The sequence below is a fragment of the Pristiophorus japonicus genome, chromosome 10 (genome assembly GCF_044704955.1).
Source record: "Pristiophorus japonicus isolate sPriJap1 chromosome 10, sPriJap1.hap1, whole genome shotgun sequence".
NCBI lineage: Eukaryota > Metazoa > Chordata > Chondrichthyes > Pristiophoridae > Pristiophorus > Pristiophorus japonicus.
The window spans coordinates 82,949,302-82,971,671 of NC_091986.1; the positions used below are offsets into that span (position 1 = coordinate 82,949,302).

At 47.2% G+C, this 22,370-nt stretch overlaps 1 long non-coding RNA gene across 1 annotated transcript in view; it reads right to left on the minus strand.

Moving 5' to 3' along the window:
* The window catches only part of LOC139275017 (uncharacterized), a 34,338-nt gene that overhangs the window by 11,480 nt on the left and 488 nt on the right, over nt 1-22,370 (minus strand). Inside the window, exon 2 of the long non-coding RNA XR_011595655.1 lies at nt 19,643-19,814. This is a non-coding gene — a long non-coding RNA (uncharacterized lncRNA). The remainder of the gene's footprint in view (nt 1-19,642; nt 19,815-22,370) is intronic.

A 22,370-nucleotide genomic window follows, 5' to 3' on the forward strand; every position in this document is an offset into this window, starting at 1 on the left:
ACAGCCTGCTGGCGGCTTTAAAAATTCTCCAGCACTAAGTGGCTATTAGTGGCCATCTGTTGCTGAGGAGTAGACAGAATTGGTGTGAGAAATAGGCACACCCATCTCACTGATATCTGTAAGCAAATACCTGTTTCCTTAAAAGCATTATTAAAATAATCTTTACATGAGGCACATTCATATTATGAGTATTATATCGTAATATAATTTACATGAAGGGTTCGTGATTACTGATCGATTTGAAAAGGGGTCCTATAATAAAAAAGTTTGAGAACCACTGGTCTGAAGGACATTAGTGAACTAGTTGGGTTTTTACAACAATCCGACAGCTTCATTGTCACTTTTACTAATATCAGCTTTTTGCAAGATTTTTTATTAATTTGGATTATTAGTTCATTAACAAAATCACAGCACAATCGTATAAAACTTACATTTATATAGCACTTTTAATGTGGGTACAAGTTCCTCTCCAGCGCAGAGGAGATGTCCTTAATCCTGGCAGGCAGCATAGCCTTCAGGACTCACGCTCTCGGCTACAGAGAACAGTATCTATCCCCCTAACTATAATGTCCCCTACCATTACCACATCTCTTTTTACTCCCCCAACTTGAATGGCTCCCTGTACCAAGGTGCTGTGGCCAGTTTGCTCATCCTCCCTGCAGTTATTGCTCTCGTCCACACAGGGAGTAAGAGCCTCGAACCTGTTGGACAAGAGCAAGGGCTGAGGCTCTTCAATCACTTCGGGCTCAATTTTCCCCGGTCATTTGCGCCGTTTTTTTGGCGTGCAGTTTTTTCTGGCGTAATTATTTTTTCCAAGTTTCCCCCTGCGATCTGTGCCGGCGTAACTGGCTTAGTTACGATTTTTCTAGGCCAGTTATTTTTTATGTCATAGCGGGTTCCCGCATGTCTGTGCCGGTTTTTTTCAATTGTTCGCAGTTTGGCCAACATTTTTTTCTCTTAGGTCGGCGTATCTGGCCACTCCCGAAAAACCTTCTGGTGAGTTAAGTAAACCAGTGCACATTCACAAATCAGCGCTGAAAGACGCCATTGTTTTAAATCAAAGATTTTGGAGGGAGTCAAGAACACTGTCAAAATCAATAATAAAGTTGAACTTTTTTTACCTGTCAACGTAGAAATGTAAATTTGTTGAATTTCAGAAATTTTTCATTTTTTTACTCACTCACACACCACCACCAAATGTCTTGAAGTAGGGCAAGAGAGTCGTAGCTTTGGCCAGCAGAATCGGCCTCTCGACCGGACAGAGCGGCTCGGGGTTCGGCTACCAAACAAGCCGTTGGGGGGGAAGGGGGAGGAGAGAGAGAAGTCATAAGACTCAAGGGGAAGGGAGAGCGAGAAGAAGTCGCAAGACTTTTGGGTGTGGTCCATCCATACAGACCTGGAGAGATACAACTGCGAACCTGTGCTGCCTGCTTTCCTGTGATTTTGAACTTCTTTCAAAGGTTAAATTTAAGTATGGGGGCAATACTGACAATGCCATACCTTGATCGAGTCTTCTGCATCATGGTGATACGTAGGAGACAATTGATTCGACGTCATCGCATCAGGAATATCAGAGCCCTCAGGGTGTTGGACAGGAGGCCTTACCCACCTCGGGTATATCGAGACAGCCGTTCGTATCTCCACCTGAGTGATGCAGACTGTGTCAGAAGGCTACGTTTCCGCAAAGAAGTTGTAAGTGAGATCTGTGAATTGGTCAAAGCAGACCTGCAACCTCGAAGCATCAGGAGGACTGCTTTGTCAGTTCAATGCACTTTCATTCTGTGGATCATTTCAAGCTACAACTGGGGATGTGTGCGCCATCTCTCAACATGCAACACATGTCTCCATTCACCAGGTCACGGCTGCACTGTACGAATGGCTTCATGAAGTTATCGATTACCGCCTAAGCAATCCATGACGGGGCTGTGGGCTTCTCCAGGGCTGCATTGATTGTACCCACATTGCCTTGCGCGCACCTTTGAAGAATTCTGAGATGTACCGGAACAGAAAAGGCTTCCACTCTATTAATGTGCAGCTCGTGTGTGACGCCATGCATCATATCTTGTCAGTCGATGCAAGATACCCTGGGAGCACCCATGATGCGTTCATCCTATGCGACAGCGTTATATCTGCCATCTTTCAGCAGCAGCCAGAAGGGCAGAGCTGGCTACTGGGAGACAAAGGGTACGGCCTCACCGCTGGCTCATGACGTCCCTATGCATAAACCGGATGGAAGCTGACCGTCAATACAACATGTCGCAGATTGTGACGTACAGAATCATTGAGAGGAACATTAGCATATTGAAACAGCAGTTCCGAGGCCTGGACCATTCCGGAGGCTACTTGCTGTACTCCCCTGAGATTGTCGATCAGTTCACTGTTGTGTGCTGCATGCTGCATAACTTAGCCATCATGAGGCAGCAGCACCTGGTAGTGGAAGACCGACCTGCGGTGAGAGTGGCTGATGATAATGATGTGGAAGGTGCAGGTGATGAGCAGCAGGAGGAGGAGGTGGAGGACGATGAGGATGAGGAAGCCGTGCAAGTGCCTAAGGCCGGAGCACGACAGCGGAGGAGGGTGGGCCATCAGGCCCTTCTTTAACGATTACTCGAGCCTTGTGCTAGCAGCTCATCCATGAACGCTTTACTGATACCTGAGGGCTCAGCGACAACTATTTCATATGGACATTTTTACTGTTTGGAGCTGTTCTGTAATGTTGTGTTGTGTTAATGGAACATGATTCAGTTTTCATGTAAAATATATTTTATTCAAAAAGGAGAGGGGCAGGGGCATCGGAGTCAGGCGGCAGGTTGGAGAGCCCGGCTTTGGGCTCTTCGGAGGCTGGTGTGGGGATTGGAGTGGGAGTGACAGTTGATTCTGTCAATGGACGCGGGATCTGGCCGTTTTCCCTTATTGCAGCAGCTAACTGCAACATGCCGTCCCTCATGCGCCCTGACAGTGTCTCACCGACCTGCAACATTCCCTCCCTCATGGTCAGTGACATGGTTTGCACTACCTCTGACATTCCCTCCCTCATGGCCACTATTCCCTCACTGATGGTCCCAGATATCGTTTCTATTTCTCGTGTCATTGCTGTTACTTCTCCTGACAATGTCGCTAGCTCATCACTCACCCCACTGATGGCGTCCAGGAGTGATCGCGTACGGTCAAAGCTCTCCGCATTCAATGACATCATCTGAACCACATCTATTAGATCTTGCACCTCAGGAAAACGCGGATGAGCTCTCCTTCCCCTCCTCTCATGGGTGTGGCTCGCATCCCAACACTGGGACCCGTAGCCTGGGATGGTGGGGCCATGGATGTACCTCGCTGCACCACACCACTGGGACCCGCAAACTCAAAGTGTGAAACCATGGAATGTCCCACCAACACTCAAACCACGAGTCACGGAAGGGGTTGTCACTGCAATGAGCCGCACCTCCTCCAAAGTGAGCACAACAGTGGGAGCTTCATCCAACTCCATCCCCTCCCTCACCCCCATGTTCTTGGTCTGGAAGATTGGATTGGAAGATGTTTTCCTCTTCAGGCTCTTCCTCGTCTAAATCTTCTTCTGCGTTGGCAGGGTTGGCCTCAAGTTCTCCAAAAGATAACAGAACAGACAAATGGTTAGCAGCAGAGGAGAGGGCAGGTTGGGTGGCATGAGTAGGCTCACACATCGCAGGCCAGGCAGCAGGCTGATTTGAAGAACCATGATGAATTTGCAGTACTTACCCTCTTCCCTTGATTGTGGGCCCAGCTTGTGTAGTACTGATCACTTTTTTTTAGGTAGGATCCATCAAAGCAGTGACCTTCTCTTCCAAGGGTGTCAGTGGGTGAAGATTTGCCGGGGCTCCTCCTGTTCGAGTGCTTTCCCTTTTATTATGTGCCACCTTCCTCTGCAAAGATGAAAATGCAACGTTTTAGAGAGGGTGTCTTTCTGCTGGGTGGGACATATACAGCTGGTCACATTTACATTTGCAATTGCAATTCCATTGAATAAATGAAAATATTACTTACACTATCTAATTGACTAAGGTCCTGCCATTTCTTTTTACACTGGCCTCCAGATCTCTTAGTGGTCACCACTGCGCAGTAATCTTCTGCAACCTGGTTCCAGCATTTCTTCATTTCTTTGGGTGAAACTTTTATGTGACCTCTGCTGGTGTCCAGCTCCTGCCATCTGTTCTCAATCACAATAACTGGTGCCTCCACTTCATCCTGTAAGAAATTCTGGGTCCTTGCACCATGTAGCATCTTGTATTGCTGCAGCTGCAATTTTTCCAATTCTCTCACACGGCATTCCTTCTCACACACACAACTGGGTGTTTAAAAATGGAGAATGCTAAATCCGAGCTGTACTGAGCTTGCGTGTCCATTGGACCAACGTCAAAACATAACTTTCTTTTCTCATGCATGTGCAGAAGGCTTCATTTTTTTGGTGCAGGCAGCAGGCTCCACCCCTTGAGGTGATTGGACACGCTACGCGGCGCCAAATCAAATTGTACATCGGGGAAACTTTGGCACAATATTTCTGGTGCATTTCTGGACTAGAAAAACGGGCATAACTCTGGCAATATGCCAGAAAACGGGCTTGGGAAAAATTGCGCCCACAGTCCTGAGTCCCCTCACTTGTAGTCACACCCTCCTGTCCCTGACCATGGACCAAATTTGAATTATTTAACTTAAGGGGTGTGGCTCTCTGCTGGAACACAGCGTCCAGGTAACTCTCCCCCTCCGTGATGCTTCGCAGTGTTTGAAGCTCGGACTCCAGCTCACACGGAGCCGAAGTTCCTCGAGCTGCAGACACTTGCTGCAGATGTGGTCGCTGTGGACCTCAATGATGTCCACCAGCTCCCACATGCTGCAGCAGTAACACCGTTCCCTGCCATCTCTAATATATTTGATTGAATTAATTACGTTTTGAAGTTATTAATGTTTAGTTTTTAATCCCGGCTCTTAATTTAAACCAATGCCCAAGAAAAAGAGAGAAATAATGATCAACCAATCACTTCACTGCTTTCCTGTGATGTCACACTTTGATTTATTTTTATTTCTCTCCCTCACAGGTCGATTGGCGCTGTCAGCACTGGCTCCCGTTATATCCGACTGGGTCCTGCTGCTCTCACACTGTCAGCACTGGCTCCCGTTATATCCCACTAGGAGTTGGACTGTGAGGGGAAAGATCCAGTTGTCGTGGTCCACGTATATACCAATGACATAGGTAGGACAAAGGAAGAGGCTCTGCTGAGGGAATATGAGCAGCTAGGGACTAAATTAAAAAGCAGAACTACAAAGGTAATAAGCTCTGGATTACTACCTGTGCCACGAACAAATTTGCATAGGGTAAACAGGATCAGAGAAATGAATGAGTGGCTCAAAATTTGGTATGGGAGGAATGGGTTTCAATTCATGGGGACTGGCACCAGTACTGGGATAGGAGGGAGCTGTTCCGTCGGGGAGGGCTTCATTTAAACCAGGCTGGGGCCAGTGTCTTGGCGAATCGAATAACTAGGGCTGTAGATAGGGCTTTAAACTAAATAGTGGGGTGGGGGAGGGAAATGCAAAAGTGCAGGGTAATGATAGGGGTAATGATAACCAGAGTCTGACAGGAAGGGACAGAGCATATACACATAAGACAAAATTATTCATAATAAGATAGATGAATTGACGGCACAAATATAAATAAATGGGTATGATCTGATTGTCATTACAGAGACGCTGGGAACTGAATATTCAGGGGTATCTGCCATTTTGTAAGGATAGGCAGAAAGGAAAAGGAGCTGGGGTAGCTCTCTTAATAAGGGATGAGATCAGTGCAGTAGTGAGAAATGATATTGATTGAAGATCAAGAGGTAGAATCAGTTTGGGTCGAGATAAGAGCCTCAATATTGATGGCCTTACCACACACCGCCGCCTGCTGCTGCTGACTGCAGCCGAGTTTTGATGCCAGTCTCCCCTCTTTGCCATTTTCCACTTGGGCTGGAGCGAGCGGGAGGGGAGTACCGCTGGGAACTGCCCGCTTACGTCCTTTGCCGGCTAAGTAGCATAAGTGGCCTCCCGCCCGTCGAGCTGCCAGATTGGTGCAGGCGGGAGTGGACAGGAGTCGACGCCAGCAGAGGGAGGGACCGCTGTGTGGAGGCTGTTCTAACCCTGACGGTAAGTACAAAGAACGGAAAAAAAGGTTAATGAACATCTTTTTCTTAATTTTTTTACAGCGACTTACCTGAATGGGATCCCCTGAAGGTGTTGTGGTGGTTTTTCTTTTGCTATGATTTTGATTTGCAAGTCTTCCACCCTCCCTGGGCCCGACTCCATCCTCGGCAACACTTGAGCGGCAATCGCATCTGCCACCGAGATTGAGAGGTCCAGTCCGCTGCCGCCCAGATTGATGGCGTAAGCTGTTGTTTGGTTGCCGGGCGGTACTGATACCTCTTTGCAAGGAATCTTCCAGGCAAAGTACCGCCTGGTCTCTCTGCAGCCATCGGCAGTCCTTTGGGTGGCACTCAGACAGGCTTTGGCTTTGACCGAGTTCAGGCCCAAGAAATAATAAGGGAAAGAAGTCACTGGTAGGAGTGGTCTACAGGCCCCCAAACAGTAGCCACACTGTAGGATAGAGTAAAAATCAAGAAATAATGGAGGCTTGTAAGAAAGGAACGGCATTAATCATAATCTTAATCTTCATATTGATTAGACAAATCAAATTGGGAAAGGTAGCCTTGAGCAAGAGTTTATTGAGTGTATACGGGATGGTTTCTTGGAACAATACGTTGTGGAACCAACCAGGGAGCAGTCTATTCTAGATCTGGTAATGTGTAACGAGTCTGGATTATTTCATGATCTCGTAGTGAAGGATCCCCTTGAGACGAGTAGCATGGTAGAATTTCAAATTCAGTTTGAGGTGAGAAAGCTAGGACTTGAACTAGTGTCCTGAACTTAAATAAAGGTAATTACAAAGGTCTGACGGCAGAGTTGGTTAAAGTGGACTGGGAAAAAATATTAAAGGGTAAGACTGTAGAAAAGCAGTGGCAAACAGTTAAAGAGTTATTTCATAACTCTCAGCAAAGGTATATTCGAGTGAGAAAGAAAGACTAAGAGAAGGATGAACCATCTGTAGCTAACTAAGGAAGTAAAGGATGGCATCAAATTGAAAACAAAGGCATGCAACATTGCGATGAACAGTGGAAGACCAGAGGATTGCAAAATGTTTAGAAACCAGCAAAGGACGACTAAAAAAATGATAAAGGCAGAGAAGATAGCATATGAGTGTAACTAGCAAGAAATATAAAAACAGACAATAAGAGCTTCTACAGGTATATAAAAAGGAAGCAAGTAATTAAAGTAACGTTGGTCCCTTCGAGGATGAGACTGGGGAATTAATAATGGGGAACAGGGAAATGGTGGAGACTTTGAGCAAATATTTTGGATCGATCTTCACGGTAGAAGACACTAAAAACATCCCAATAACTGATAATCAAGGAGCTAGTGGGGAGGAGGGGGGACGACAAAATAATCATTATCACTAGAAATGAAGTACTAGGCAAACTAATGGGACTTACGGTGGACAAGTCCCTTGGACCTGATGGCCTGTATCCTAGGGTCTTAAAAGAAGTGGCAGCAGAGATAGTGGATGCATTGGTTGTAGTCCAGCAAAATTCCCGGTATTCTGGAGTGATCCCAGCAGACTGGAAAATCGCAAATATAACGCCCCTATTTAAGAAAGGAGGGAGACAGAAAGCAGGAAGCTATAGACCAATTAGCCAAACATCTGTCATTGTGAAAATGCTGGAGTTCATCATTAAGGAAGTAATAGCAGGACATTTAGAAAATCAAAATGCAGTCAAGCAGAGTCAACATTGTTTTATGAAGGGAAAATCATGATTGATAAATTTGCTGGAGTTCTTTGAGGATGTAATGATCAGATTGGATAAAGGGGAACCAGTCGATGTCATGTATTTGGATTTCCAGAAAACATTCGATAAGGTGTTACATAAAAGGTCACTGCACAAGATAAGAGCTCATGGATTTGGGAGTATATATTTGCCGAGATAGAGGATTGGCTAACTAACAGAAAATGGAGAGTTGGGATAAATGGGTCATTTTCAGGTAGGTAAACTGTAACTAGTGGGGTGCCACAGGGATCAGTGCTGGGTCTCAACTATTTACAATCTATATTAATGACTTGGATGAAGGGACCGAGTGTAACATAGCCAAATTTGCTGATGATACAAAGATAGGTGGGAAAGCAAGTTGTGAGGAGGCGGTAAAGAAGGGATAGGCTCAGCGAGTGGGCAAAAATTTGGCAGATGGAGTATAATGTGGGAAAATGTGAGGTAGGAAAAATAAAAAAGTAAATTACTATTTAAATGTAGAGAAATTACAAAATGCTGCAGTACAGAGGGATATGGGGGTTCTTGTACATGAAACACAAAATGTTAGTATGTATTTACAGCAAATAATCAGGAAGACAAATGGAATGTTAGCCTTTATTGCAAGGGCGGATGGAGTATAAAAGTAGGGAAGTCCTGCTCCAACTGTTGGTAAGACCACACCTGGAGTACTGTGTACAGTTTTGGTCTCCTTATTTAAGGAGGGATATATTTGCATTGGAAGCAGGTCAGAGAAGGTTCACGAAGTTGATTCCTGAGATGGAGGGATTGTCATATTACGAATGGTTGAGCAGGTTGGGCCTATACTCATTGGAGTTTAGAAGAATGAGAGATGATCTTATTGAAAAATATAAGATTCTACGGGGGTTGACAGGGTAGATATACAGAGGATGTTACCCCTCATGGGGGAATCTAGAACTAGGGGGCATAGTTTCAGAATAAGGGGTCGCCCATTTAAGACAGAAATGAGGAGGAATTTCTTCTCCCCGAGGGTCGTGAATCTTTGGAATTCTCTACCCCAAGGAGCTGTGGAGGCTGGGTCATTGAATGTATTTAAGGTGGAGATAGACAGATATTAAATGATGAGGGAGTCAAGGGTTATGGGGAGCGTGCAGGGAGCTGGAGTTGAATCCATGATCAGATCAGCCATGATCTTATTGACTGGCGGAGCAGACTCAAGAGGCCAAATGGCTTACACCTGCTCCTATTTCTTATGTTCTTATGCTCTTATGTAAACGTCCTAAGGTGCATCGTAAGGGCATAATAAGACAGGAATGGATGCCGAGACGAACAAGGCGATATTAAAAGGGAGGATCAAAAGGCTCATCAAAGAGGAGTGTCTTAAAGGAGGTGTGGGAGGTGGAGGGTATCAGGGAGAGAATTTGAGAGTGCAGGACCTAAATGGCTGAAGCCACATCTAATAATAATGAGGTGAAGGGAGGGGGATGCACAAGACAACATGTGTCCGTCGTGTGGGAATGTGTCCATTTAACATCAAAATATTACACTTGTAAAATATTCATGAGCCCAAAAAACATCCAGATGGGCTCAAAGCAGCGCTTTCATGAAAAAGCAACACATGATGGTTAACTGAAAGATAGCCACTCATAATTTCCATGGGGTTCTCCTGATTTCTCACCAGTCCTTTGGCAGGAAACCAGAAGAAAAGCCACAAACGACCATTTATGTTTTTTCTATGGCCGGAATTTTTTGGTGGGTCATGGGCAGGATCAATGTGGGGTAGATGCGAAAGTGTTTTTTTTACAGTGGGTTAGGAGCCCACTGTCAACCCACCAACACGCCCCTTTCCCAATGTCAGGTCTGTCAGTGGCAGGAAACCCAATTAATCTCATTAATATCTAGTTGACAGATACTTAACAGGCTTTTTTAACTTTAACTTTATGGCCACAGGACCACAGCTGTCAACCTGAGGCGGGAGTTGTGTGGCCATTGCTTCAGCTGATTACTTGACAGCTTCAAATGTACAGTAAAAGCTTCCACCTAACAGATCATCTCTTTCTTCAGCCACAAGCTGTTTCTCAGTCCATTTCCAGCACAGATTCTGCAGGCTATCCACTTTCCACTCTCCATCCAGTATCACCTCATTGGAAGAACTCGCTCACCATTGAAAGATATCTACTTTACCTGCCCTCTAGTCCATCAACAAGGGTGCCCTTTATACTATCTCAGCTTGGTCCTCAGAATCCAACCACAATCAGCCTCAACACCAGCAGCACCAGGAACACCAGCAGCACCAACAACAACACCAACCTTCTCAACAATCACCTGATGCTGCAAAGGACAAGAGGTACCCGAGCACATTGCTGCCTGGACTGCCAGGGATGGCCTCACCATGGCCAGATTTACTTCACTTTATGCCGTACAGCCTGGCTGCCACATGATGTGGCAGGTTGGCACCACCCCACACCAACACCATAAAGCATTCCTGCAATGTATAAGCCATTTCTTTCACACTCACCACCATTGTGGAGGGCGCTGTTATGTCACACCATTCTCTGCAACTCGCTAAGCCACTTCCAAAGGTGCACACAATTCTGTCCAAGAATGGAAAGCGTTGAAAATAAAGGTTTCAATGTTTGACAGCACATTAACAAAAACTTTACATGAACATTGGATAAACCACCCAAGTGGCGACACTTTGTGTTGTTATTTGGTATGGTTGCACTCGGATGAGGGTGAGTGTGAGGGGTGGCTGGTGAGATGAGGATGTGATAATGTAAGAGAAAGAGGGATGGATGGAGGTGCAAGGTAAGTTGGTGTGAGTAAGGATGTGCAGGGATAGGGTAGGGAAGGCAGAGTGATGGGGATGTGATGAGAGGCACAGCACGATGAAGGTGAGTGTGGCTTTGTACTAACATTTCGTGATCTACTGAGATCATTGAAACGTTTGTGCCACTACATCCAGGTCCTCCTGATGACATTTCTGCTCATGACCTCCTCTGCAATGTGCAACCAGGCTGTGTTGGTGTCCTGGGGAGGTCTCTTCCACCCATCAGAAGGGAAAAGAACCTCCCTACATTCTCTGACTCTGGAGAACCTGAGTGCAGCCCTGCACCTCTGTGCAGTCATTGTCAATGTTTGCAGCATTTCAATGCTGTAGAATTCTGACAGCACAAATGTCAAAAGAATATTGGCCATGGTCCCTTTAAGGAAACCAGCTTGAATGCACTTCCTCTAATTGGACCGGGAAATGCGCTGGGCTAGCTCAACAAGCCCCATCAATGAAAAATAATTTTAGTCAGCGGGTTGGAGCCAGCAGCGGGGTCAGGAACTGCCATCAATGTCGTCCACCCTGGACCCGCTGAGGTAAGTAAAATCCCAACCTATGGGTTTTCTCTTGTCCTTTTTCCAACATTAACGTGGATGATAAAGACATTTTAATTGAAATTCTACCCCACTGACTCCCTCAGATGAGACAAGGAAAGTGGAAAACTTCCAATAAATAATTGCCAATCAAAAAATACTTTTGTCAGTGGCAATGTAAGTTAATGAGCCACTGAGATCTACACCTAAACAATACATTTATTCTATAATAAATATATAAACAATTAAAGAATTCTCAAAAAAAATCATGAAACATAGCCCTTTCCAAAGCAGTGCCAGTTATTTTATATTATAACTGCAACAACCTTCTTCTGCGCAGGCCTGACCTCTTCCCTGGAGCCTGAAACTTGAGTTTTACTCCATCTGTATAGTTTACATTGTCTAGCTGTGCTTTCCTGCTGATATTTGCCAGGCTCTGAAAATCCTTGACCTCATTTCATGCCCGGTAAGATTGTTTCAGTCTCAAAGGAAGAAAATGGCAGTGAGAAGTTTGCCTGACTTTTCTTTGTTTTGCCAGTGGAGATTTCAGAAGTAAATATAGACAGAAGATTGTACAGACTTTATGGGGATAATTTTAACGACTAGAAAGAGGTAGGTTTGTGTCGGGTAGAAAGTTAAAATGTTAAAAATCTGAAACAGGAAACCAAACAATGTCAAACCCACTCACTTCCAGTTTTAATGGGCATAGTCTCAGAATAAGGGGCCGCCCATTTAAAACTGAGATGAGGAGGAATTTCTTCTCTCAGAGAGTTGTAAATCTGTGGAATTCTCTGCCCCAGAGAGCTGTGGAGGCTGGGTCATTGAATATATTTAAGGCGGAGATAGACAGATTTTTGAGCGGTAAGGGAATAAAGTTATGGGGAGCGGGCAGGGAAATGGAGCTGAGTCCATGATCAGATCAGCCATGATCTTATGAAATGGCGGAGCAGGCTCGAAGGGCCAAATGGCCTACTCCTGCTCCTATTTCTTATATTCTTATGTTCTTATGGGACAAGGGCCGTGTCATGTATTTCACCATCTTGCAATGACAATAGTTATGTAACTGTAACTCATGCATACTGTACCTGTACCCTTGATATGTACACCCTGACCACAGGGGGTGAGCTTGCGGGAGACACTTCTCACTCTTTGGTCCTGGGAATAAAGTGAAGGTCGCAGAGTGACCGTGTCTGATCTATACATGCCTCGTGTGAGTTTGTAACAAGGTGCAGAGACACTACATCTGGCGACGAGAAACGGGAATCAATGAACTACAAGGATGGCCACCAGTGGCACAGAGGAACGTTATTGTGTGGGTGAGGACTGGGACAACTTTGTGGAAAAACTCCAGCAGAGCTTTGTCACAAAGGACTGGCTGGAAGAGACAGCGGCTGACAAGCAGAGGGCGCATCTACTGACCAGCTGTGGTCCACAGATGTATGCGCTGATGAAAGACCTGCTCGCACCCCAAAAGCCAGCGGACAAGTCTTTCGAAGTGCTCAGCCAGCTGATCAGTGAGCATCTCAAGCCGGCAAGTAGCGTAAACATGGCCCGGTTCTACTCTCACCGGCGTCGGGAGGGTCAAAACGTCGCGGACTTCATGGCGGATCTGCGGCATTTAGCCAGTCTCTGTAAGTTCTTCGATGCCTGCGATGCCTGCAGGGGGGAGATGTTAAGGGACTTTTTCATCGAGGGCATAAATCATGCCTGCATTTTCAGGAAGCTTATAAAGACCAAGGACTTGACTTTAGAAGGGGCAGCTTTGAGAGCTCAGACCTTTATGGCAGGGGAAGAGGAGACCAAGCTAATTTACGCACGCAGCCATGGTTTTAACGTTGCGATGAACCAGGGAGTTAATGTTGTAAAAGTGATACAGAACCCAAAACTCAGAACCGCAGGCAGGCAAGGGCAATTCGACACCGCCCAGGCAGGTAAGCAAGGGCAATTCGACACCGCCCAGGCAGCAACAAGCTCCAGGATGGGCCCGCAACAGTGACAATGGAAAGGGGATCGGCAATTCATGCCATCACGAGGAACAATGCATCCCGTGATGGGACCTTTCAGAGTGCTTAGAAACAGCCAAACAGCCCATCAGAGAGGAATGCCTGGGAATAGTCCTTTTGTTAACAGCAACCTCAGCTCATGCTGGAGGTGTGGGGGTAAACACACTGCCAAAAGCTGCAGGTTCCAGCTTTACACCTGTAGGATTTGTAATGTCAGTGGACACTTGGCCAGGATGTGCAAAAAGGCAGTAGCTAGGCTAGACAGAGGAACCAGATGAGGGGTCTGCAATGCAGGATGAGGCCTGGGGAGCAACCATGGATGCGGAAGTTCAGAGAGTTCATGTGGCTGACGTCCACAGCTCATACACTAAAGCGCCACCCATGATGATGAAAGTCTTACTGAATGGCATCCCAGTGCACATGGAACTGGATACGGGAGCTAGCCAGTCTCTCATGAGTGCCCAACAGGTTGAGAGACTATGGCCACACAGAGCTAGCAGGCCCAAACTGGAACGCATTGAGACGCAGCTACGTACGTACACCAAAGAGGTCATCCCAGTGCTGGGCAGTGCAAACTTGGTGGTAACGCATAATGGAATACAGAACCGGCTGCCACTCTGGATTGTTCCGGGAAATGGCCCCGCACTTTGGGGAGGAGTTGGCTAGCTGAGATGAATTGGAAATGGGGGGGATGTGCACGCCATTTTATCCATGGAGCGAAGTTCATGCTCGCAGGTCTTGCAAAAATTTGAGTCTCTGTTTCAACCCGGTATCAGTACATTCAAGGGCACTAAAATAGTGATACGCATCACTCCGGATGCCAGACCAGTGCACCACAAAGCCAGAGCGGTGCCTTACGTGATGCGTGAGAAAATTGAAAGTGAATTGGACAGGCTGCTCAGAGAGGGCATAATTTCGGCCGTTGAATTCAGCGACTGGGCAAGTCCCATCGTTCCCGTCCTCAAAGCAGATGGCTCGGTTAGGATTTGTGGCGACCACAAAGCCACCATCAATCCAAGTATCGCTGCAACACCAATACCCGCTTCCGAGAGCGGAGGACCTCTTTGCCGCACTGGCAGGTGAAAGCTGTTCACGAAGCTGAACCTCACTTCGGCCTACATGACTCAGGAACTGGCGGAAGATTCCAAGCTTCTGACCACCATCACAATGCACAAAGAATTATTTGTCTACAACAGGTGCCTGTTTGGCATTCGTTCGGCAGCGGCTATCTTTCAGCAAAACATGGAAAGCTTGCTCAAGTCCATCCCTGGAACAGTCGTATTCCAAGATGACATCCTTATAACGGGTCGAGACATCGAGGAACACCTCCGCAACCTGGAGGAGGTGCTACGCCGATTGGATCGGGTAGGCTTGCGGCTGAAAAAGGTCAAGTGTGTGTTTTTGGCCCCAGAGGTCGAGTTCCTGGGCAGGAGGGCTGCCGCAGACGGGATCCGGCCCACTGAATCAAAATCTGAGGCGATCCGCCGGGCGCCCAGGCTTGGCAACACATCAGAGTTGCGATCATTCCTGAGACTTTTGAACTATTTTGGGAACTTTCTGCCGAACTTAAGCACATTGTTGGCGCCATTTCACATGCTCCTCCATAAAGGTTGTGAATGGTTTTGGGGGGATTGTCAAGAACGGGCTTTCAATGAGGCGAGGAACCTGCTGTGTTCCAACAAACTGTTGACTTTGTATGACCCCTGTAAAAAACTGGTTTTAACATGCGATGCGTCATCCTACGGGGTTTGGTGTGTACTGCAGCAGGGTAACGATGACGGCTGACTCCAACCAGTGGCTTACACCTCCAGGTCACTCTCCCAGGCAGAGCGTCGATACGGCATGGTCGAGAAGGAGGCACTCGCGTGTGTGTGCGGTGTGAAAAAGATGCACCAGTACCTTTTCGGCAGACAGTTCGAACTAGAGACGGACTACAAGCCGTGAACGTCCCTGTTGTCCGACAGCAAGGCTGTCAATGCTAACGTGTCAGCTCGCATACAGCGATGGACCCTCACGCTGGCGGCGTATGACGACACCATACGGCACCGGCCAGGCACCGAAAATTGCGCTGACGCACTCAGCAGGCTCCCACTGGCCACCACCGAGGGGGCGTCGGAGCAGAGCGCTGAGATGGTCATGGCCGTTGAGGCTTTTGACACTGCGGGCTCCCCCATCACAGCCCGCCAGATCAAACTCTGGACCAACAGGGACCCCCTCCTATCCATGATAAAGAAATATGTCCTGACTGGGAATTGGGCGCCCGCGCACAGGGCGTGCCCCGAGGAAGTCAGGCCTTTTCAGAGGCGGATGGACGAACTCTCCATCCAAGCCAACTGCCTGTTATGGGGCAGCCGGGTAGTCACGCCCCAGAAAGGAAGAGAAGCGTTCATCAGCGAACTCCACAGCGAGCATCCTGGCATCGTGTTAATGAAGGCTATTGTCCGGTCACATGTATAGTGGCCGGGGATTGACTCAGACCTGGAACACTGGGTTCGCAGGTGCACGACGTGTGCCCAGCTGGGCAATGCCCCCAGGGAGGCTCCACTCAGCCCGTGGCCTTGGCCCACTAGATCATGGTCACGTACTCACGTAGACTATGCGGGCCCGTTCATGGGGAAAATGTTCCTGATCATAGTCGATGCATACTCGAAGTGGATTGAGTGCATCATATTGAACTCGTGCACAACATCCATCACAGTGGAGAGTTTGCGTACGGTTTTCGCGACCCACGGCTTGCCGGACATCCTGGTCAGCGACAATGGCTCGTGTTTTACCAGCCATGAATTCCAGGAGTTTATGTCGGGCAATGGGATCAAGCATGTCCGGACAGTGACGTTCAAGCCGCCTTCCAATGGCCAGGTGGAACGGGCGTTCTAAGACATAAAGCAGGGCATGCTACACATCCAAGGACCCTCCCTTCAGGACCACCTATCGTGCCTCCTGCTGGCCTACAGGTCCCGGCCACACTCGCTCATGGGAGTCCCGCCAGCGGAACTCCTCATGAAACGCGCGCTCATGACGCGGCTGTCCCTCATTCACCCAGACCTGGCAGATATTGTTGAGGGCAAGCGCCAGTCCCAAACCGAGCTCCATGATTGAGGCTCAAGGGGGAGGTGTATCGAAATAGATGACCCGGTATTTGTTCTTAACCATGCTTTGGGACCCAAATGGCTTGAGGGCACCATAATTGGCAAAGAAGGAAACAGGGTCATGATGGTCAGACTAAACAATGGGCAGATATGCCGCAAACACTTGGACCAAGTAAAGACAAGGTTCAGTGCAGACACGGAGGAACCAGAAGAAGAGCATGATGAGATAGTACCCACACCACTGCCAGCGAATAAGCAACAAAGACAGCCCTCAGCATGCACAGTCCCTGCGGCCAGCCCGGACAGGCCGGAATCACCTCAAGTGAAAGAGACGCGTGCTGAGGCTCAGCCACCAGAGCCACAACTGCGGCGCTCCATGAGAGAGCGTCGACCACCCGATAGACTTAACCTCTGAAACTAAAAAGACTCAAGGGGGGAGATGATGTCATGTATTTCGCCATCTTGCAATGACAATAGTTATGTAACTGTAACTCATGCACACTGTACCTGTACCCTTGAAATGCACACCCTGACCACAGGGGGTGAGCTTGCGGGGGACACTCCTCACCTGGGTTTCCAGGTATAAAAGGGGAGGTCCCACCCAGGGTCAGCACTCTTTGGTCCTGGGAATAAAGTGAAGGTCACAGAGTGACCGTGTCTGATATATACATGCCTCGTGTGAGTTTGTAACAAGGTGCAGAGACACTACAGGCCGGGCGACCAACCTGCTCCCAGGAGATGGGTTGGTAATTGCAACCTTTTAAGGAGGGTGCGTGCTTCTACTTTTACAGTGTTTATATTTTTATCCCATGTTGGCCGGGTTTCCGGGCCTCAATAAACCCAGCAGGTGAAAATAGGCAAGAAAGGCTGCATCCATCAGGTATGTGCTTTTACAGCACTGTTTTTGGGCCAGGAGGAGCAGGAACTTGGATGCAGGAGGAGCCTGTTACGTTCAAGCCCAACAAGTTTACCCCCTACCTCCACAATCACCCCGACACACACCTCCATCGCCGACTACCTGTGATCACCCAATCACTGACCCCCTCCAATTTCTCCCCAACCCAACCCATCTCCGACCGCACTCTAATTCCCCCTGACCCCCTGCAATCTCACCCAAACCACTAGAATACATAGGAGGGACCTGTTTTATTCACAGTGGGCTCCAGCCTGAATAGCCAGCAGAGAAACTAGCCCCTCGCTGCTATCTTGCTGTGTACTGTGAGTTTCAACAGGAGGTAAAACATCAAATTTGACATCAGTAAAGGTCCAACAGTAACTTGTATTTATATAGCAACTTACAATGCTTTAACTTTGTCCTTAAGATCAACTTCAATTGTATCTATAGAGGTCTGTATGCCAACATCTTGGCTGATAAAGAGAAAGACAGAAGGGATCCCATTAACATAAGCATCAACATGACCACTAAAATTATATATTCCATCACTGAAGCCCCATTATATTCCAAAACATTTTGCAGACTACTTTATTCTCATGGACTTATGGTTAAAGCCACAATGCATTGTCTATAAGTGCATCTGACCTTTAATAAATAAAAATCAAAAAACTCTCAATGTTGGAAATCTGAAACAAAAGCAGAAAATGTTGGGAACATTCATCATGTCAGGCAGCACGTGTGAAGACAACAGACAAGTTAATGATTCAGATCTTCGCCTGGCAAAAGGTCACATCTGAAACATTGGGGCCAAGTTTCGGCCTGAGTTGCTCCTGTTTTTTTGAAGCAACTGATTTAGAATGGAGTATCTTAGAAATTGCAATTCTCAGCATTTAGTTTGCTCCAGTTCTAGTCAGTTAGAACAGTTTCAGTTTGGAACAGATTTTTTTTTTCAAAAGTGGGCGTGTCCGGCCACTTACGCCCGTTTTGAAAGTTTAGGCAGTGAAAACATACTCCAAACTAACTTAGAATGGAGCAGGTGTAGATTTTTGTACGCTCAGATAAACCTTGTCTGCACTTAGAAAATCAGGTGTAGGTTACAAATCAGGCGTCGGGAATGGGGGGGGGGGGTTTAAAGGGAAGTTTACAAACATTAAACACTTCAGTTTTACAAATAAAGAGCCATCATCAATAATAAATGATAAATACATCAATAAATCAACCAATAAATCAATCCAAAAAAAATTAAAAAAAATTAAAAAATCAATAAATAAAACATTTTCTACTTACCGACTGCAGCACCGGGAGTCCTCCAACAGCGTGCTGGGACGGCCCTCCCAGTGTGTCTCTGTCAGTGTCTCTATCTCTCTGTCTGTCTGTGTGTGTGTCTGCCACTCTCTGTCTGTCAGTGTCTGTGTTTCTGACAGCGAGGGGAGGGGGAGAAGTGGGGTGGGGGTGAGGGGGAAGGGTTGGGGGGGAGAGGGGGAGGAGGGAGGTAGAGGGGGGTGGGGATTAGGGGAGTGGAGGGGGGGAGGAGGAGGAGGAGGGGAGAAGGAGGGGGGAGAAGGGGGGAAGGAGAGAGAAGGGAGGGAGGGAGGGAAGGAGAGGAGAATGAACGGCCAGGCCCAAGACTTCGGGCTGGATTTACAGGTAGGTGGCGTCGGGTCTTGGGTCCCGGGTCCGGGGGTGGGGTTGCGGAGATCGGGGGGAGGGGGGGGGTCGCGGAGTTCGGTGGGGGGGGGAGAGAGAGTCGCGGAGGTCGGGTCGCCGGTGGGGGGGGGGAGCGGAGGTCGGGTCGGGTGGGGGGGGAGTGGAGGTCGGGTCGGGTCGCCGGGGGGGGCGGGGGGGAAGCGAAGGTCGGGTCGCCGGGGGGGGGGGGGCATTGGGGGGAGTTGGGGGAGCAGAGGTCGGGTCGCTGGTGTGGGGAGAGCGGGGGTCCAGTCGGGTGGGAGGTGAGCCGTATCCACGCAGCCCCAGTGAGGCCATTCGGCCAGGGCTAGGGGATGCGTGCTTCGGGACCCTCCCACAGTTTTGGGCGCCTGGAGCTACTGCACATGCACGCCCACTGTAGCGCATGTGCAGAGGTCCCGGCACTGTTTTCAGCGTAGGGACCTGGCTCCGCCCCCCCACAGCTCATGCTGCGCTGCGCCCAGCTCCAGAGGACCTGCAGGGAGCTGGAGAATAGGTGAGTTTTATTTAGGCGCACTTTGTGGCGCGAAAAACGGGCGTCCAGGTCGGCGCCGCCCGAAACTTGGGCCCATTAACTTTCCCATTATCTCCACAGATGCTGATGGACATGTGAGTGTTTCTGACCTTTCAATAAATGGAGCTCAGTTCTCTATCCTGCATGCATTGAAGTGTTGGAGGGAAAATAAAAGGACAGTAGCTGTATGTTCTAGTTGATGCCCTGTGGAAGATGCCTCCGTACAAGAGATTACTTCTTCTCACCGTCTATACTTTCAAGCATCTGCCACCTAAAGGGACTTCATTGTTTGTCGTAGTTCCCTTGCTTTTCTCAGCTGCACCAAATTCCTAACGCTGTTATGAATTCTTCTTACTCCTCTTACATCACAAGGATAAGCTCTTTTCCAGACCAATGACAAAGATTAAGACAAAACACCTATGGAAGTAAGGAATGGAGTTTTGTGGTTTCATTCATAAAGAAACTGAAGGACCACATAGAACAATAAAAGTCTGAAAAAAATTAAACAAAGACTTGAGGGAAAAAAACAATTTACTGACCAAGAAAATGTAGCAGGCCAAAGGACTTGTAATACACATTATTGCAAAATATTATACAATATTTCATGATAATGATTGAGATTGTTAACTGTGCAATAACAGGCGTATTCATTAAATAATGAACAACTCAGCCAGAATTAGCAGACACAGCTGATGAGTCAGATGTTCGACCAGCTAGTATATTTTACATCTGAGACTTGCAGAGGGAGTTTTTTTTGTTAAAAACAGAGAAAAATCCCCCAATACTCCCAGTCAATCCGGCCCCATGTTATTATACCAGTGGTAACCATTCATGGCTCTTTGTTTTAAAAGTGCATTCTCTGAAAGCAGAGTATTTGTAGAACTGAATAATTATTAAACACTAAAAATTAAGACCTATCAGACAGGTAAACAAAAGTGGGCAGGGTAGCACAGTGGTTTAGTGCACTATGCTTCCACATGGGATTGAATGTACCTGAGGCGGATGGGATAAAATGCTCTTCTCCATGGGTTGTAATGATCTTACATCAAGCGCAAATTAGAGGACCTCCTCATCCGTCTGCTCCTGGGCTCGGCTGATGCCCCCAACCAAAGGCCCAAGATTTGTAGGATCCGCTGAGATGGTTCTCCAATTGCTTGTTGCTCTTTTAAGAGCTTGTGCACACCAGGTGAACTTAGAAAAAGATCACATGTGTTCACTGGTACAATCGAGGTTTTATGCATCCCATGGGCACCATTGTTGAAGGAAATCAGCTCACAACAACATCTTACATCTATATAGCACCTTAACATAATAAAACATCCCAAGGTGCTTCACAGGAATGTAAGCAGTCAAAAATTGTCACTGAGCCAAAAAAGGGGATACTAGAACAGGTAAAAGATAGCGTTAAAGGAGCAACTTAAAGGAGGAGCAAGAGATGGACAGTGAGGTTTAGGGAATTAATTCCAGAGATTAGGGCCAAGAGATATAGGAGTAGAAGCAGACTGGAGGCCAGAATTGGAGGAACACAGTTCTTGTAGGGCTGTCGGGCTAGAGGAAGTGTCAGAAATAGGGAGGGGCGAGGCCAGAGAGAGATGATTTGAAATTAAAAAAAATGTTTTAATTGATGTATTGATCAATTGGGAGCCAATGAAGGTCAGCGAGCACAGGCATGATGGGTGAATGGGACGGTGCAAATTAGGATATGGACAGCAGAGTTTTGGATATATTTAAGTTTAATTGAAGTGGAAATTTATATTTAAGTGGAAGATGGAAGGCCGGCCAGGAGAGCATTGGAATAGTCGAGTCTGGAAGTAACAAATGCATGGATGAGGGTTTCAGCAGCAAGTGAGATGAGATGGACGATATTAGGGAAGTGAAAGCTAGCAGTCTTTGTGATCGAGAGGATATGAGGTCCAAAACTCAACTCAGAATGCATAGGTTGCAAGTAGTCTGTCTCAGCCTGAGGTAGTGGTAAGGGCGGGGGGTGGAATCAGTGGCTAGGGAATAGAGTTTTTGGACCATTGTATTAATGATGCCCTCCTCTGACGGAGGGCACATGCACTGATATCATACCTTAGTGGCATTAGGCATACCCTAGTGCCATTTTGTTGGTCCAATTCAAAATAGTGATGCACTCAGTTTAAGCAGTCTCCATCCAATTTCTTGTGGCATGAGACCATCTTTTGGCAAAATCTCTCAAGTTAGATTATAACTATGGTCAGTGTGAAACTGTAAAAGATGCTATCGTGAGTTGTGGCTGAAAAACATCGTTGAGACACAAGGCTAGATCATTACCTTGCAAGCATGTGTGGACTTGAAAATTTGCCCTACAATTTATTCTATATCTAGTAGGTAAGTGGTAAATTTGCAATGCTCCTCTGTCAGCTGAGAGCCATGCTAGCAGCTAGTGCATCTCAGAGGATCAAGGTGGATGTAGCTCTAGCTCTGCCTCACACTCGCCACTAACGAGGCTCCATGCTGTCAGCAGAAGCTCACAAAATTATTCCTGTTATACTTGAACCGGGAGCACATCATACTTACAAAAAGTTAAAAAAATTGTCCCATTCCTTGTATTGACAACCCACACCTCAATGAGCACTAAAATAAAGTTAAAAATGCAATGGCAAGAAATTTTCTTGAAAAGTCACTGTGCTACTCCTACCCTAGACCTACCATGGACCTAAAGCATGTCAGCCTTGACTCAGTCTCTCTCGTCTGACTTAGAAGGTTGTGTGTTCCAATCCCACTTCAAAGACTTGAGCACATAATCTAGGCTGACATATCAGTGCAGTGCAGCGCTGAGGAAATGCTGCACTGTCGGAGTTGCCATCTTTTGGATTGGATGTTAAACTGTCTGCCCTTGCAGGTGGATGTAAAAGATCGCATGGCACTATTTCAAAGCAAAGCAGGGGAGTTCTGTTCCAATTTTAAAGTTAAAATGGTTTCTATCTGGACCACAAATTGTTAGATATT